Genomic DNA, 20,089 nt, shown 5'->3' with positions numbered 1-20,089 from the left:
TGCATATGATGCGCATGAGCATGGGTCGTGAAGCTATACTAAGCATGTTATATGATGATGGTGTGATGCGCATGGCATAGGTCATGAAGCTATACTAAGCATGTTATATGATAATAGTGTGATGCGCATAACATGGGTCATGAAGCTATACTAAGCATGTTATATGATAATGGTGTACTTTCCTCATATTAAGGATAGGCCTAGACAGCCTACTCATAACAAGAATGGGCCTCACAATGGGCCCAAGGGAAGGTCACAATTTGGACATCTAACCATCATTGTCCATCAATGTGGTCATTTAACCAACATCACTCCCAAGCAGTGGCCCACATAAATATCATTACATACATTATAGTGAAATCACACATTACATCGGTCCGCACCTGCATCGCATTGGGTCTCACTCAAGGGCCACATATCACTACATCGGGTCTGCTATACGGACCACAAATACATCACAATGGGCCTTATCAAATGGGCCACAAATACATCACAACAGCTCACATATCTGGGCCTAATATACATCACAATGGGCTCCATCGCCTGGCCCTCAAATGCACCGTAATGAACCTCATCACATAGGCCTTACATACATTACATAGGCCTCAAATGCATCAAGCCGAGGCCGAATGTTCATCATAATGGGCCTCAAACATGGGCCAGATATACATCACAATGGGCCTCGGCAATCGGCCTCGACAATTGAAGTCAGCCTCGATAATCAGAATCGGCCTCAATAATCGCAATTAGAAATCGGCAATTGGAATCGGCCTCGACCCCAATAATCGAAATCGGTAATCGGCAATCAGAATCAGCCTCAAACCTTGATAATCACAATCGGAATCAGCCTCGACCCCAATAATCGAAATCTAATCGGCAATCAGAATCGGCCTTGACCCCGATAATCGGCACCAATGATTGGCATCGTCAATCAGCACTGATAATCTGCATCGATAATCAACACCAACAACTAGCACATAAATAAGGCGGGGTCCATAGATGAACAGCCGATCAACCATAATATAAGGATCGGCCATTGGCCTTGGTTATATCAAATCCGGTAGCATGGAGCCATTCATCTATGGTGAATGGGGCCCACTTATTTGGGTTAATCCACGAAGAGAGTGGCCTAACAAGGCCTAAGGGAAGGTCACAATGAGAACGTCTAACCGTTATTACCCACCAATGCGGACATCTAACCAACATTGCTCCTAAGGAGTGACCTACATAGGGCCAAACATATGGTGGGCCCACGGCCTCACATAGAATCATGATGGGCCTCATTTACGTCACATCAGCTTCGTCATATGGGCCAACATACATCACATCGGGCCTCGAATACACAACAGGTGAGCCTTGCACCTAGGCCTCAAATATATCATACGAGCCTCATCGCATGGGCCTTAATACTAGGCCTCATATATCGAGTGGGTCTCATTACATGGCCTTAACAATACAAATGGACGAGCCCCGCCCATGGGCCAAAATACATCATGATAAGTCACACCAATGGGCTTCATGTATATCAAATCAGGCCGCACGAATGGGCCTCATCTATATCAAATCGGACCGTGCCAATGGGCCTTATGTATATCAAGTCGGGCCGCGCCAATGGGCCTCATGTATATCAAATCGGGCTGCGCCAATGGGCCTCATGTATATCAAGTCGGGCCGCGCCAATGGGCCTCATGTATATCAAGTCGGCCCACCCTTATGTATATTCGAGATCCGACCTATTCATAAGTTAATATAGAGATAAATGAAGTGAGAACAAATCAACTTAATTGGAACTACCATGGCCCTTAGAAGTTTGAATGGTGGATGTCATTGTCCCATTAAATTTTGGTGGTGGGGGTCCGCTTGAACTTTAGATCTGACCCATTCCTATGCTCATGCTGTAAAATGATATCTCAAATGGTTGGACAGTTTGGATACAACATATGGAATAAGTGGGACCCACAAAACTTGCCGCCGTGTATAACAGCTGGAGGTGGAGTCCACTTGCTGCCGTGCACAACAGCAATATAGCTGCCGTGTACATGCAGCTGCTGCGGCTGAAAAGAGACAAAGTTGGGTCTCACATAGGGTACACCCTTATACATATATAAAGTATATAATATAATATATTTAATATATTTTATATAGCTGCTTTTAGTGTAGCTTTTTCAGCATTAAAAAGGGGCAGAGGTGGGTCCCACGTAGGGCCCACCCTTAACACATGTGAGATATTATACTATATTATAATTATATATATATCATATATTATATTAATATAATATAATATATTAATATTACATTTAATATGTGCATAACATCTAGGCCCTGGATGGACGCACACACCAAGGTGGCCCCACACGTGGGGTGGGTCCCACCATCCAGGGACGTGGAGACATCACATGCATCATGGCGTGGCCCATATGGATGGATGACGTGGATGGGGTCCCACGGACCCTGAATGGAGAGGAAAATAAATTTCATAATGAGCCAAAACTTCTGTGAAAACCCAAGGGGTTTCAATAGCAGATGTTCAATCCTCACTATTTCTAGTGACGTGGGCCACTTGAGCCCTGCATACGGCTGATTTCTGGGGGGCCCACCATCCCAAAGGGGGCCTACCAAATGTACGGTGTTGATGTTCAAAACACATCACGGTGGGGCCTATGGCTAGGACCCAATGGTCCCTGCCTGATCGTCAATAGCGCAACAGGCGCTGCCTGCGCGCCCTCTAGCAGCAGCAGCATCCTACTGCATGTGTTTAATTATTTTTTATTAAATTTAGTTTTTCCACGGTTTTTCCAAGGTGGGGCCCACATTAAGAGAATCCACCGCACCCACTGGTTTCTACGGTTCAAGACCGTCCAAATGAGCCCAATATGCAGCATGTTTCAGTGTATAGAAAGATCAAAGTGAATTTTAATAGTGAAAATACTAATTTCTACGCTATGGCCGACCAGATAGTCGGATTGGCTTCATTTTTCGGCTCAACGCCTAAAATGATTTGGGGAATGGGATGAACGGCGTGGATTGGATCAATGCATCAAGGTGGGGCCTGTATGAGCAGCCCACCCAAAAAGCATAAACTAAGTTTTTTTATTAATATTATTATTTTGGTTGCTGTGAGTACAACCCACAGTCTGTTCACACTTCACTCAACCCACGTCCAGCATCCAGGGACGCTGGACGGACGGCCTGAATACATTTCAAGGTGGGTCCCACATAGACATGGCCCACCCCACACGGCATGGATGAAATACATCAATCATGGTGGGGTCCACACGGACCAAGCCGATATTTGTTATTTCCCTCCATCCTAGATGGCCCAAAACGGGCAGCAAGACGGGCCCCATTCGATGGACGTCCAGAAAATCTGGATAGTCCAGATTGTCGATCAAGTGGGCCATACACACATTTATCATATCATAAAAAGAAAATAAAGAGAGGAGGGAGAGAGAGAAAGAGGGATCTAACCATAGAAGACACCCACCTCTAAATCTTGAACTCCACCTTCCTCCAATAGGTCTTAGAGCTCCAAGGAAGTTGATTAAACGGTCGAGATGGGGTTTGGAGGGCGGGATTGAGAGAAATCTAACAAGAAGGTGGTTGGAAATGGGAGGGCTGCCATGGACATTTTTAGCTCCTCACTTGCTAGGGGAGAAAAATGAAGAAGAAGAGAGAGAGAGTAGAGAGATGAGAGAGAGTGAAAGGATGGGTTGTAAGAGGGTAATAATGGGTTGTAAGAGCATAGGGAAGAGAACCTCATAATGACTTGTAAGAGAGTTAACTAAAGCTATCATGGGAAATGGTGCTCCTAGGGTCGGTCCACCTAGGGAAACATGTGCACCCCCTCAAAGTAGACCCCACATTAATCAAGGGCTCAAATATTGAAAACGGTACATCTTTTGATCTACTTGTCAGATCGGCGCACGAGACACAGCGTTGGAATCGCAGCGATGATGCGATCGCAATGACATAGGTCTTAGGTCAAGCCAACTCAGAATTACAGGATGACACTCAAGGTCACGCACAAATGTTATCTATGGGTCGCAGGTCGCCGGAATTCGATTGGGAGGACTGTGAGAGCCTACGGAATGATATGGCTTAGGATACAGACCTAACACTATGGGCCCCTCGCTACATTCCATACATCATTATGGGTCCCACAATAAGTGGCCCTAAATTTGAAATCAACGGTGGATCACCTACTTATTAGCCTCTTTCTTGCTCCCTTAGCCTCCTTAACTCCTATGCTTAACTTTTGATGGTGGATGAAGGAGTTTTGATGGTGGGGATGAGAGATTGGGTGGTAGAGAAGTGGGCCACACTTGGCTTGCTCTTGGAAGGGTTGGACGTTTGAAATTTTTGTGGCTTGGAAAATGAGTTTGAGAAATGAGAGAGGGAGAGGTGTTAAATTGATAAGAGATGGGTGTTGTAAGGAAAGGGGATAGAGAGGTATGGGTGTGTTTGAATTTTTGTAAAAGATGGATGGCTAGGGGAGAGAGAGTTAACTTATGAAAAAATGAGGAACGGGTTGTTGTACTTGAGGTATGGTATGTACTTGATTGATTGATTGATGAGACATGTTGTAGAGATTCTCTCAAAATTTACAACACGTGGCGTTTCTTTGGGATGAACGCGCGCCCACATCTCCTAGCCCGAGTATCGGTTCGGTGCGAGAGTCGCGGCGTTGGAACCGCGGCGACGGCGCGGTCGCTAAGGTACAAGATTCAGGTCGAGCCACTTTAGTATGTAGGACTCAATTTAGGATCACGCGCAAATGTCAGATACAGGTCGAAGGTTGCCGAAATTCGACTGGGAAGACCGCGGAAGCCTACGAAACGGTACGGACCAGGATACAGGTTTTACAATAGCTTTACAGTAGTGGAGACTTATCTCTCAGAGTGGTAGCTTGAATTGACTTGGAATGAATGAAAAAATCTGATAAATGTCATCTATTTATAGGTTACAATTCGGTTCCCTCGACTGGTCTAAGGTTCGTCTCGACTGGTCCTGATAGTAACTAATTTTCAAATTTTCTGGTGCAATCGGATAAAACAGACACTCGACTGGTTGAGTGAATTAAATTAGCGTTGCTGGAATTCGAGTCGAGTCCTGCTCGACTGGTCGAGCTAGACTCCACGACCGGTCGAGCAGGATACTCGACTAGTCGAAGACCAAACAACCTTATCTGATTTTCTGAGTAAAATCCTAGACTGGTTAAGAAAAACCCTGGACTGGTCGAGCCAGTGTCTGGACTGGTCAAATCAAGACTAGGACTTGTCGAAGCAAAGCCTAAAATAAGTACTATGACCCAAATTAAACATACAATGATAATGACCTAATCCTAAGGTCTTTCTTAGTTCATGAATACCTTAAATGTGAATATTGAAATTGCAATATCGGTCGCTTCGGTAGATAGGACATTTTGAAGCACATGAAGCTTGACCTTGTATACATGAGCTTGTATCTCAAACTCGTGTCTTAAGCATGTGACTTGAGACTTAAGCTTAATCAAATGTATTTGAGCTTGAACTTGAGTTTGAACTTAAGCTTTAAGCTTGAACTTGAGCTTGAACTTAAGACAGTGCACTTGGATTTGAGTACTTGGACTTGGTGAACTTCAACTTATTCTCATAGTTGAACATGCATAATTGTAGCGCACTAAATGTCGATGTAGATAACATGAAGCTCATCTTTGAATGAAGGTGAAATTTCCATCTATTTGAACTTGAAGATGAACATTCCATCTATCAAAATAAGTCAAACATTTCAAAGTATTTTGGCACAACAAAATTTGACAATACAGGGTGCTAGATTTACAACATGTAGCACTTACAATACTATTGTTATTATTAAAGTATTAATTAAGAATTAGTATAATAATATTTTTTTAAATAATATTATTTTCATTATGGGTTATCATTATCATTGTTAATATGAATGTTAGCATTAGCTTTTATTAGACTGTTGTTGGTACATATTCTATTATTATTGTTAATTTTATATTACTTCCATCATTTATTAGACTATTAGTTATGCTATAATAATATTAGGTATTGTTGGTATATTAATATCAACTCATGAATTATAATTATTAATATTATTAGACAATACTTTTAATATGAATATTATTTATTCATTGTACAAAAATTAGGATTCGAGTTCTAAAACCTACGCTTAAATTTAATTTACATAACAAAACCTTAAACTTGCATGATCTAAACCCTAAGCCTTGATCCTAACCGTGCAAGTTTAATAACATTAAAATCTAACCCCTCAAAATATTCTAATTTTGTTAGATTTGGATCCTAGGGTGTGTACAATTAACTTTAGTATCATTGGGAGACGAACCAACTCTTGAAAGGCGAGGATCACCCTTCAAGCTTTTCTACATCTTGATAGTTAGCGTAGCTCGTTTATTTCATCAATTGCTTAATATAATACTCAGTAAATTTGATGGTAAATGATATTTTCTATTTGAGTAATTCTTCATTATGACTGATAGTTAGATTTACATTCAAATATGAACATGTGATGGATCTCAAATATCCCACTTTACATGTGTAAATACTATTGACATTATGCTTGGCTTGTTTTGCCACTTGCAGTTATTTAATGGTGCTTGTGGAAGTCCTTAAACTAGTAGCCTTTCTGCCAAATAAATTAAATGGAATTTCCTTGTCATTGACTTACCATCGTGTGGGTCCTTGGTGCCTTGTGGTTTTTTAGGATAATCTTATTTTTATCGCATCCTTGTAATGAACCATTTGCCTTTATAGTTTTAATGGAATATTTGCCTATGTGGCTTTGACGGACCATTTTCGTATGATCTTGCGATGGTAAGTTCCATTTGTTGGACAATGATTGGCCAGTAGTTGAAGGGGTTACCCTTAAAACATCATATTTTTAGTCTCATGGGCCAGGGATGGTAGAATGGGACACTATATCTGAGCTGTCAGCCTATGCTGGGTGACAAACCCCCCATAGTGACCTTTGAGCTTTCTCAAAATGGTTCTTTGAAATTGAAATAATAATGGCTGGGCTAATCATGCATCTCATGGCATGCGGACTTTACCGGGTGGTCGATACAAGAAGCGGGGTTTTCTTGGGTCACTACGGGCGGTACCGTAGAGTATTTTACCTAGTGATCTTAAGTTTTCGTTGTGTACATTCGACTATCATGGGCTGTCCTTTTCGCATGGGCTTTTTTAGGTGTCTAGTTTTCCTTAGACGTACATAGAGTACTCTTCCAGGAAGCTAGGCCACCTAAGGTGTCCTCGTTGTATAGTCTTTTTCGGATGACTAGTTCTCCTTAGAGCGTACCTTTGAATACTTTTTCGGGGACTAATTCTCCTTAGGTGACCCTTTGCCAACTGGATGTGCATTCTCAGGTCTATGTGCATGTGCATGCATTTAAACAAGATTATCTTTGTAAAATTTATTTAATGAATACGTATCTGATGAACCTTAACTAATTACTATGATAATCATTGTGAAATAATTGTTATACATTATTCTTGACAACTATGCTTAATTAACTATCGTGATGTTCGTTAAATCTTGGGAGTTTTTCCTCAATGCGATAGCCATTGACGCTATCAAACCGTAATCAATGTACAGAAGACGCGGAGGTGCGAATGCCGGTGTTTATGTGGAATAGGAGGAGCCAGACAATCTTACGAATTTCTATTCTTGATTTTATTTGTATTTAATTTGCACTGTTATGTATTCTAAAAACTTAAGACATTGATTTGTATAAGTTTTCGGGTAACCACTTGAAATGTTAGTTATGTATATTTAGACTCCCCCTTATACTTGATTTGTTTCTATTCTGCTAGTTATATTTTTCTGATTTCATTTGTATTTAATTTGCACTGTTATGTATTCTAAAAACTTAAGACATTGATTTGTATAAGTTTTCGGGTAACCGCTTGAAATGTTAGTTATGTATATTTAGACTAAATCTTATACTTGATTTGTTTTTATTCCACTAGTTTACTAACTCTAATAAAGTAAAAAAAAATGTACATGGAATTTGAGTATCTTTAAAGGTTAACACTCAGGTTTTTGGAAAACGAGTAATGTACTCGAGTTACGAGAATCGGGGTGTTACATTTTCGCAGTGTGGTCCACTTGATCTTTGGATTTATTTTATTTTTTAGCTCAAGCCTTACAACTAGCTCACAAAATGAATGGACGGTTTAGATATAACACATACCTCATGATGGGACCCATGGAACTTGGTGATGTCAACACACCACACAAGTTGGTGGTGTGTGATACACCAGCCAATCCACGTCCCTTTGCTATAAGAGCTGACTAGGGGAGACCCTGAACTCATCCAATATAATGCGGCCCTTGTCGGAGGGCTAGCGTGGGGCCCACTTTGATGTATGAATTATGTATCCACACCATTTATATGTTTTTTTAGATTATTTTAGTATATTATTCTAAAAATGAAGCAGATCCAATTATCAGGTGAACCATACCATAAGAAACAGTGGTGTTAACCACTAATAGCCCACAAAAGTTTTGGATCAGCCTTCATTTAGGATTTTGTGACCTTATCAACAGGTTGGATGGTAAATAAACACTATGGAAACATTAAGGTTTGCCCTAATAAGTTTTTAATGATAGGACGATCAATCACCACTTTTTCTTATGGTATGCTCCACTTGATAATTGGGTCTGCTTAATTTTTGGAACAATGACCTAAAATGATCTAAAAAACGGATGCACAACATGAATACGTAATACATATATCAAGGTGGGACCCACGTAACAACCACACCATTTGGGTGAGGCAGGGGTCTTACCTAATCCACTATCATTTGTTTACACCCATTTTACCTGGATGTCGGTTAGCTACTGGATTCGATAGTAGTGAACTCCTACCGAAGTTGCGTCACCACGAATTGTGGGCCCCACCATGATGTATGTGTTGTATCCACGTCGTCCATCTATTTGGAGATATCATTTTAGGGCATGAGCTAAAGAATAAGGTAGATCCAAAGCTCAAGTGAACCCAGCACAAAAAAAGTAGGGATAATGACGCCCACTGTTAATGTAGAAATCTGGTTAACTCTTCTTAGACTATTGAGTACCTGTACAGGAAAAAGACAAAGGAGATCCTGGTTACAGCAGAGGACCCTCCGATGCCTAAGTCAAAGAATCTGGGTCTAATCAAGCATGGGGTTTTAATGCATAAAGTTTTGTGTACATTTCACCACTAGAAGCGCTCCTATTTTTAATTCAGAGAAGGCGGTGGCGTGGATCGCTATCTCCCTGTTTAGCAGGTGCATATTGTAGAGGGCATTAGATCCCAGGTATGTCATGATTATCTTCTGAGATCTTCTGCTGGGATCTCAGATAGATATCTTCGGTAAGATCCGAATGGTCGGAATCATGATAAGTATGCAATTGAAAGAGAGACCAAGCATCCGAGGTGACATACATGGCCATCCTAAGGAGTAGTTTGTCGACTTGAATTCTTCGACGAGCCGTGGTCAAGTTTTCCATTAAGCAGGTCATCAGCCTTTCAACATGACCCTGAATATTGTATCCAGGCATCGAAGCCGATCCTCATTCCTTACTGAAATACAAGATGAAATCCGGGATGACTATCCTCTTCATCTTTATCGTACGATATAAGGGCTCTGAGTGCAGCAACTCGGAGTCTTACCTTATGCGGAGTCGTACCTCAGGAGCCATTCCCAAGAAATGTTTTGAGCAACAGCTCGAAAATAAAGAGGACCATGAAAGAGCTTGACATCTGATGAAAGCGAAGATACTTCATTTCCTGATAGCCAGGTCAAAGAGTAGGATCTTTTCTCATCAATAGATTATTGCTTTCTGACCTTTGAAGAGCTTATTGGTTGTAACTGGCACCGATTAACTATACGACGAGCACAAATGTCTAAGCTGACATCATACTTTCAACCAACTTATTTTACCCCAACACTTACTATTGAAACCTTTCCTGAGCTCGCCGTGAAAACATAAATATCAGCTTGATGGAAAACTTTTGTGGGCCAGAAAGTTTTTAAAGTGGGTCGATCTATCCCCACTGTTTCATGTAATGGGTTAACTTTAGCTTTGGATCTATCCCCCTTGTTTCATGTAGTGGGTTAACTTTAGCTTTGGATCTATCCCCACTGTTTCATGTAGTGGGTTAACTTTAGCTTTGGATTTGTTTCATCTGGTCTCATGTCTTAAAATGATCTGTCTTAAAATGATCTTGGTAAATGTATTGATGGTCTCTCGAAATAGAAGGACGGTGTTATCATACATACATCATAGTGGCCCCCACAAAACGCGGAGACGTCACTTTGGTAGGGAGTCTCGCGGATTAGGTATTACCCCACAAAACTATTCCCCGTCGATTTGACCTGAATTGCGTATAGAGAAATTTAGGACTGTGGACCCCACCTTTTAGCCAGCTATTTTTATGAAAGAAGACAAACCTTCTTTTGCAACTTAGACCTGCACGTGCGGATTATGAATTTCAGGACAAAAATACCCCTCCTTTTCACTGTTGCTTTTCTTCTCCCTTTCAACTGTTTCCTTTTCCTTTCCCTTTCCACTGCTACTTCACTGTCGTTGCTTTCACCCCTTTTCTTGGCCTGGTTAGAAAGATATAAAAACCCTTTTTGTGGGCCCCCCTTATCAACATTTGTCTTCTTCTGAAAATGGTTGGTCCAGCGAAGAAAGCACGTAGCACAGGTATATTTTAAACTCAGTTGGGCCCACATTGAATGTATGGGTATAGGAAACGAATTGGCTACTCCTCCAGTGCTCTGTGAGACCCACCATGATCTACGTGGCTAGTGGTCGGTGCTCTGTGGGCCCCACCATGCTGTACGTGGCTGGTGGTCAGTGCTCTTTGGCCCCACCACGGTGTACGTGGCTGGTGGTCGGTGCTCTTTGGCCCCACCATGGTGTACGTAACTGGTGGTCGTTGCTCTATGGGTCCCACCATGGTGTACGTGGCTGGTGATCGATGCTCTGTGGGCCCCACCATGGTGTATGTGTTTCATCCATTCTATTCATCCATTTTGTCCGCTCAATTTCCATCTAATTTAAGGGGTTGAGCCCCAAATTAGATGGAAATTTGGCTGGTGGCCCACTAGAGGAAAACAATGGTGATTGAATATCCATCATTTAAATCCTCCTGAGGCCCACTGTACCGTTTGTCTGAAATCGAATTTATTTTTTAGGTGATAAAGACCCAGATGAAGGCTAAAAATAAAGATCATCTTGACCCAATACTTTTATGGCCCCCAAAAAGTTTTTAATGGTCGATGTTCATTAACCACTTTTTCCTGTAATGCGGTCCAATTGAGATCAAGATATACCTCATTTTTTGTATAATATGATAAAATAATCTATAAAAATAGATGGACGACATGGATAAAACACATACATCATGATGGGGCCCATGGAGCACCGAACACCAGCCATTAGCTGGTGGCAGGGGGAGTAGCCAATCTGTTTCCTATAGTATATCCACACCGTCCATCCGTTTTTCCATCTAATTTAAGGGGTTGAGCCCCAAATTGAAGCATATCAAAATATCAAGTGAATCATACCACGAAAAACAGTGGGCATAATGATTTTCTAGTTTACCCTACTGATTTCATGTTTCCCCGCTCAATTTCATGTTTGCCCTATTGATTTTATAGTTTGCCTCGCTGATTTCATGTTTCCCCCGCTCAATTTCATGTTTACCCCGCTAATTTTTCAGTTTATCCCGCTCAATTTCATGTTTGCCCCACTCAATTTCATGCTTGTCCCGCTCATTTTTGTGTTTGCCCCGCTCAATTTCATGTTTCCCCCGCTCAATTTCATGTTTGCCCTGCTCATTTTCATGCCTGCCCTGCTCGTTTCCTAGTATGACCCGCTCAATTTCATGGTTGCCCCACTTATTTCCTAGTTTGTCCCACTCAATTTCATGGTTGCTCCGCTCATTTCCTAGTTTGCCCCGCTCATTTCCTAGTTTGCCTCATTCAATTTTATGTTTGCCCTGCTCATTTCCTAGTTTGCCCCGCTCAATTTCATACTTGCCCCGCTCAATTTCATACTTGCCCCGTTCAACTTCATGTTTGCCCCGCTCAATTTCATGCCTGTCCCGCTCAATTTCTAGTTTGCCCCACTCAATTTCATATTTTCCTTGCTCAATTTCATGTTTACCCCGCTAATTCTCTAGTTTGCCCCCACTCAATTTCATGTTTGCCCCCGCTCAAAACCTAAACCTAAAACCTAAATGTATTCTCAAATCTCTAAACCTAAACCTTAACTTATTCTCAATTCCCTAAACCTTAACCTATAATCTAACTTAAACCTAAACCTATATTGTACACTTGTAACCTTAAACCTAAATGTATTCTCAAATCCCTAAACATAAACCTTAACCTATTCTCAATTCCCTAAACTTTAACCTATAACCTAATTTAAACATAAACCTATAACCAACACTTATAACCTAAAACTTAAATGTATTCTCAAATTCCTAAACCTAAACATACACTTAATCATAATCTCAACTCCTTAACCTAAACCTAACTTTGAAAACCCAAACCTAAACCCGATCCCGAACCCGATTTCCTAAACCTAAACGTTAACTTATTATCAGTTCCCTAAGGGCCCGTTTGGTCGGTCGGATTGGAAGGGATTGGATGGTATTAGAAGGGATTGGAAGTCAAATCTCGAGATTGGCCTAGCGTGCCAAACAAAGTTGGTGATCTGATCCCAATCCCATGGATCTTAAGACAATCCACTGACAACACCATCATTACCTTTAAATCCCATCCAATCCACCCTAATCCTTTCAAATTTGCGGGGGACGTGTTTGGTTTGAGGGATTGGAAGGGATGAGAAGGTTTAATCCCAGGATTGGCCGGGCGTGCCAAACAGACTGGATATAGCAATCCAGGGATATAGCAATCTCATGGATCTCCAGACAATCCACCGACAACACCATCATTACCTAGAAATCCATGTCATCCACCCTAATACCATTCAATCCCTTCCAATCCTCTTGGCCAAAAGGGCCCTAAACCTTAACCTATAACCTAACTTAAACTTAAACCTATAACCGACACTTATAACCTAAACCTAAACCTGTAACCTAAATGTATTCTCAAATCCCTAAACCTAAACCTACACCTAATCCTAATCTCAACTCCTTAATTTAAACCTAAACCCAGTCTCAAACCCGATTGCCTAAACCTAAACCTTAACCTATTCTCAGTTCCCTAAACCTTAACCCATAACCTAACTTAAACCTATACCTATAATCGACACTTATAACTTAAATCTAAACCTATAACCTAAATGTATTCTCAAATCCCTAAACCTAAACCCACACCTAATCTTAAACCTAAACCTAAACTTGAAAACCCAAACCTAAACCCGGTCCCGAACCCGATTTCCTAAACCTAAACCTTAACCTATTCTCAGTTCCCTAACCCTTAACCTATAACTTAACTTAAACTTAAACCTATAACCAACACTTATAACCTAAACCTAAACCTGTAACCTAAATGTATTCTCAAATCTCTAAACCTAAACCTACACCTAATCCTAATCTCAACTCCTTAACCTAAACCTAAACCCGGTCCTGAACCCGATTTCCTAAACCTAAACCTTAACCTATTCTCAGTTCCCTAAACCTTAACCCATAACCTAACTTAAACCTATACCTATAACCGACACTTATAACCTAAACCTAAACCTGTAACCTAAATGTATTCTCAAATCTCTAAACCTAAACCTACACCTAATCCTAATCTCAACTCCTTAACCTAAACCTAAACTTGAAAACCCAAACCTAAACCCAGTCCCGAACCCGATTTCCTAAACCTAAACTTTAACCTATTCTCAGTTCCCTAACCCTTAACCCATAACCTAACTTAAACCTAAACCTATAACCTACACTTATAACCTAAACCTATAACCTACTCTTAGATGGGCCAACATCAAATGTATGTAGTATATCCACGCCGTCCATCTAATTTTAGCGGTTGAGCCCTAATATGAAGCATATCAAAATATCAAGTGAATCATACCACGGGAAACAGTGGGCATAATGATTTTCTAGTTTGCCCCACTGATTTCATGTTTCTCTCACTCAATTTCATGTTTGCCCTACTGATTTTATAGTTTGCCCCACTGATTTCATGTTTCCCTCGCTCAATTTCATGTTTGCCCCGCTGATTTTTCAGTTTGTCCCGCTCAATTTCATGTTTGCCCCGCTCAATTTCATGTTTGCCCTACTCAATTTCATGCCTGCGTTGGTCATTTCCTAGTTTGCCCCGCTCAATTTCATGCTTGCCTCACTCATTTCCTAGTGTGCCCCGCTCAGTTTCATGCTTGCCTCGCTGATTTTCTAGTTTGCCCTGCTCAATTTCATGTTTGCCTTGCTCAATCTCATGTTTGCCCCGCTGGTTTTCCAGGTTGCCACGCTGATTTTTTAGTTTGCTCCGTTGAATTCATAGTTTGCTCCACTGAATTTCATGTTTGCACTACTGATTTTCTAGTTTCCCCTGCGCAATTTCATGTTTGCCCTGCTGAGTTTCTAGTTTGCCCCACTCAATTTCATGTTTGCCCTAGTTGATTACATGTACTTATTTGATCTAATACGAATCCAACCCATTTCATGAAGAAATTGTGACCAATTAACCAACCAACAAAACCAATTACAAATAACATCTTCTTGTTGCATCGAAACATATATGCGTTCACTAATCTGGCTAACGTTGAACTTGGTAAAATGATATGATTGAATAATTGAAAAATGAGATTAATCAGGAATACACATCGATCAGGAGATTACGGATTGAATTTTTTATAGTTTGCCCCATTGAATATCTAGCTTGCCCTGCTCATTATGTAGTTTGCCCCGCTCAATTTCATGTTTGTCCCGATCAAATTATAGTTTGTCTTGCTTATGTTGGTAGTTTGGCTTGCACAATTTTCGTTATTTCCCGTTCCAGTTCTATCTCCATTTCGTATGAAGCTTGTTCAAATTAATGAAATGCCACATTCTTTTCAACGTAGTCTGATTTTGTCCACAACGTTTATCTTGTGAATTTTATGTTTGATATGTTTTTTAATTCATCTTTGCAGGCGACAAATATTTTGCCGTAATCCCCAACCCAACATGTAGGTGTTCACTCACATGGTGGTTTGATAAGGTAAACTCAGATGTATTACAAATAAAACATCATGTATGTAGTATATCCACACTGTCCATCCATTCTTCCATCTACTTTTTGCGATTTAGCCCCAAATTGAAGCATATCAAAAGATCAAGTGGATCATATCACGGGAAACAGTGGGCATAATGATTTCCACCGTTGAAACCATTGTGGGCCCAATAGTGATGTTTGTTTGTTATCACATCTATATAAATTGGCCAACCTAATCACTATTTGTGAAATAAAAAAAAAAGAGTCTATATTCTTTAGCACACATAAAAATATCATAATCAAGTATACCTTTCAAATGATGCAAAATCTTTTTCCCTACTTGTAGATGAATCTAACTTAGAAATTTCATATGCTAGTTAAGTAATTCCACAATATACAAGATGTTTAGGCTAGTATGAGTCAAGTATTTAAAACTTCTAATTGACAACTTGAAGCTTTTTAGGATCTATTAGATTTTTTTTCTTGTCCTTGCTCAATTTCAACTTAATTTTCATGAGTATGCACACTAATTTAGAAATTTTCATCTCAAAGATTTTTAGAGTTTCATGAATCTCTGTGTTCTCAAATGTAAAAATTACATCATCTATTTAATTTATTCTGATTCAAGATAATATCCCATAAGACCTCATCAATCATAACACTATCATTGTCTGTGAAGATTAGATCACCAATGTATAAGGATGTCAATAATACATTGTTGCATACAAGTTTTCCTAGTGAAAAACTTGTTTAGGTAACATTGTTGCATACAAGTTTTCCTGTTAAGCTTATGCAAGTTTTTCCATTAAGCATTTGTATTGTCCAATTTTCTGTGGCATGGGTTATTTTACTATTTTTTGCCACTTTCCATGCTGATATGCTAGTTGTAGACTTGCAGGCACCATTTATTTGCCTCTGATTTGAGTATATTATGCAGTATTTTCTTGTATTTTGCTTTAGCTATTCCTTTAATTTTGGAAATTTTGCAGAGGTATGAAATTGTGAATTGTGAATGGTGTTGTTGAAGTAGAAGGTGTCACCTACAGAGGATAAAGCTACAGAAGGTATTTAACAAACCTTTAGTGCTCCAATTTATTAGAAATACTTTGTTTAGGATGCTTATTGTGTGTTGTTTTTTCAAAGAAAGGAGTACCAGATTTTTGGCTTACTATAATAAAAACCAACAAAGTGGTTGGTGAGGAGCTAAATGACTCAAAAAATGATGTTTCACCAACTTGTGTTTTCTATTTCTATTTCTTTTTCTTTCTTTCTAGTATGGTTCTTATGCTTTCCTTGTTTCTCATTTCAGATTTCTGAGCGCGATGAAGGGACTCTCAAGTATCTCAAAGATATCAAGTGGTTCAGAATTAATGATCCCAAGGGCTTCAAGCTCGAATTCTTCTTTGATCCTAACCCATGATTGATGATGATGAACCTATTCTTAAGAAGGCCATAGGGTACTGTTATTGCTCATAACTTTCCATGACAAAGAAATTCTACTAGTTGGTCTTCTTCTTCCTATTGTATCTAATTTAGTTCAATTTTATTTCTTGCATGATGTGGAATTTGGTTGGGGTACTTATAGGACGGAGATTGAATGGTATCCTGGAAAGAGCCTAACACAGAAGGTTCTGAAAAAGAAGCCACAAAAGGGATCAAAGAATGCCAAGCCCATCACAAAAACTGAACAATGTGATAGTTTCTTCAACTTCTTCAATCCACCACAAGTCTTGGATGATGATGATGATATTGATGAAGAGACAGCAAGTTCAATGTCACTGCACGGAAGAGCAATTTGACTATTATTCCTTAGTTGCTGATCATCTCCTATGATTTCTTTTTAACAGGCTGAGCAGCTTCAGAATCAAATGGAGCAGGATTATGATGTTGGGTACATGTTCTTTCCCTTGCATTATTCATATGTTTCTTGCCTACTTCATTTATTGCAAAAGCCTCTTCCTTTCTAACTAATGATGGTGAATGCCTTTTGAATGATCAAAATTTACTTTTAGAGCCGCGGGCCTTTGATCATTTTGGAGGGTGTAGGGTCTTCTCATCATTTACTTCGTGGAAACTGATATGGATGGGTGTTTATTTATATATTTATTTATTTTTGCATCAGGTGTGAAGAAGAAAGTTGATAAAGTAATAGTACTTGTGGGCAAAAGAGAGGAGAAAATGACCGTAGACCTATAGCTATGAATTATAACCGTAGCCATAGATTGTCGATAATATCGACCATAGTTCGATAATATCCAAAATGAATGCCAAATTGTCCAGCAACAAAACTCGAAAAATGGAAGAATTTTCGATATTATCAACATATGTTCGATAGTATCGAGCATAAGTCATCGATAATATCGAGATATGATCGATAGTATTGATAACTAATGTTGAGTAATGACCGTAGACCTATTGCTATGGATTATAACCGTAGCAATAGGTACCGTAGCCGATATATCGATATTATCTACAACATGTCGATATATTGATAAGTCGATATATCGATAATATCTCGATATATCGACATTTTATGGAAATGCAGCAAATCTTGCTGGACAATTGTCATCCAGATTCGATATTATCAACATATTGTCGATATTATCGATGACTTATGTCGATGATATCGATGATATGTCGATAATATCTATGTTTGGATATTTTGTAATTTTATTTTTTGTTTTGTTTTTTTGTTTTTTTGTTTTTTTTGGATTAGCTTGTTGTATACACCCATGTCAGTACACACCCTCCATGTTAGCCATCCCCACTAGGAATCGATATGAAGATGAATAAATTCCATCCTTATTGGGAGTATGGTGAGACGTTGGAATTATGTGTTCTTGAATTTTCTGTGTGAATAATAGTACAGTACCTTGTTTGCTTTTAGTACTTATATTTTTTAGCAATCAGCCAAGGAAAACGTACCTAAATAAAACTTTAATTTCACTAGTAAACTATGGAGGTGTCCCAAAGGAATAATTTATGAATCTTCTGAGGAATGTTTTGAATGATGCTTGAAATGTTCGTTCTAATAAGCACATTGCATTGAGAGGTATGTTTTGTACTTAAGACCTATTAAATGTGTTGTTGAAAGCGAGTTTAAATGCACATGCAACTGCCATAAGTTTATACCAGCATAGATTTCTTAAATTTTAATAACTTCGGTAGAAATCTGATGTAGTTTTTCCATATTGCTTCAACATGTTGTCATCCAATTGTTCCAGGTGAATAACCTAAAAAGTGTACTTTGGGCAATATGTTCTTTAAAAACATATTTGTTCTATGCTTTATTTCTACTAATGATATTCTTGTTATTCTACTAATGCTACTCCGGTTGTCCTTATCGTTCAAACATAGCACAAGAGAATTTCAACATTTTCTCAACATAGACCAGAAAAAGTATCCTGTGTAAACCAACATAAAAGCAGCAAACAATGCTTCTACACTACACATGAAACAACATGTTAACACTATACATATGGATAGAATTGTTAATGTTCTGTAGCAATTCTCTCACAAGAAGATCCAAGTACAACATGGAAGCTCAGTTTTTCCATCTAATGCATGTGGTCTAATGTAAGATTCTGATATTAGCAGTAGCAGTAGCAGTAGCAGCAGCAGTGAGTAATACTGCAATTTTTTTCTTTCTTTCTATTTAGATAACTTATACTATACATACAGATGAAAAATCTACAGATGGAAAAATGGGGACCTTTTTTTTCGAAGGGTAAGAAAAAATCCTAATTAAGACAAGTTTTTCTGAATTGTATTATATATGAATGGATGACATGAGGTGCTAAAAAATACCTTTTTGGTAAAGTTTGGCCAGTAATTCCTGGACTCCAGGGTCTTCAAAAATAACATTAACGGTTAGGTGTACAGCTTCCTGTCACCAAGAAACCAACAAACAATACAACAATGGGGCCTGTAACCCTGAAGATGGAAAAGTCATTCCATAACTTCTTTGAATGTTTCAATGTGACTTTCAAACTCAACATTTTAATTGGAAAAATAGAAACCACATTGGTGTGTTAGAGAAACATATATTGTGAAATCTAGGGCCGTCAGTAGGCCAGGTTGGGCTATGTCAAGCAAATCAACACTGTTTCCCGTGGTATGATTCACTTGATCTTTTGATATGCTTCAATTTAGGGCTAAACCACTAAAATTAGATGGAAAAATGAATGGACGTCGTGGATATACTACATACATTCAATGTGGACTCATCTGAGTTTACTTAGTACAATGGGAGCGTACTGACTAACTCAGTACGCAATCCGATTACGCTTACTACGCCCCACAATGATGTTTTATTTATAATACATCATGTTCATTGGATTATGTATACACCAAAACCCTATATGTGGGAGGGAACCTAGACATTGAGGGAGGGAACCTAGACATTGAACGAGGCAAACATGAAATTGAACGGGGTTGTAACATCTCAGAAAAATCCGTACAAGGACCCGAGTACCACCTCAGGCAGAAATCACCCGAGACCAAATCCTTTAGAAATTAGGCTAGTATTAGCAAGTGCTAAACTAGAGTACTTGTGAAATTAGCACTAATCACTTTAAATATGATCTGCAAGACCCAAACCATACAGTATCATTGACGCTACATTACTCTGAAATCTAGAATCCATCTCAAAACCCAGTTGCTCTCAGGAGCACACTGAAACTCCGTATCGGACCTGGACCGCACGTCGAAAGTCCGATGACCGCAAAACTATACAGTTATGACCACATTACTAGACTTGACAACCCCCTCAGAAATTAAGTCTTAATTGTGTCTATAAATGCACAACTTGAGCCTAGAACAAAGTACGTGAGAAACGTGGATATCCTTAGAAATAAAATCTGAATTTAAGTAATCTGAGTCGAGTTGCTTACGCGCCAAATATA

General features: G+C 39.3%; 1 pseudogene; it reads left to right on the top strand.

Annotated features, from left to right (window-relative positions):
• The first annotated feature begins 4,027 nt into the window (after positions 1 to 4,027).
• On the top strand, positions 4,028 to 19,868 carry LOC131238827 (nucleosome assembly protein 1;1-like; annotated as a pseudogene).
• The last annotated feature ends 221 nt before the right edge of the window (positions 19,869 to 20,089 follow it).

The sequence above is a fragment of the Magnolia sinica genome, chromosome 3 (genome assembly GCF_029962835.1).
Source record: "Magnolia sinica isolate HGM2019 chromosome 3, MsV1, whole genome shotgun sequence".
In the NCBI taxonomy this organism is placed as follows: Eukaryota; Viridiplantae; Streptophyta; class Magnoliopsida; order Magnoliales; family Magnoliaceae; genus Magnolia; species Magnolia sinica.
Note: the sequence above shows the minus strand (reverse complement) of the source record. Positions and strands in the feature narration are given on the sequence as shown.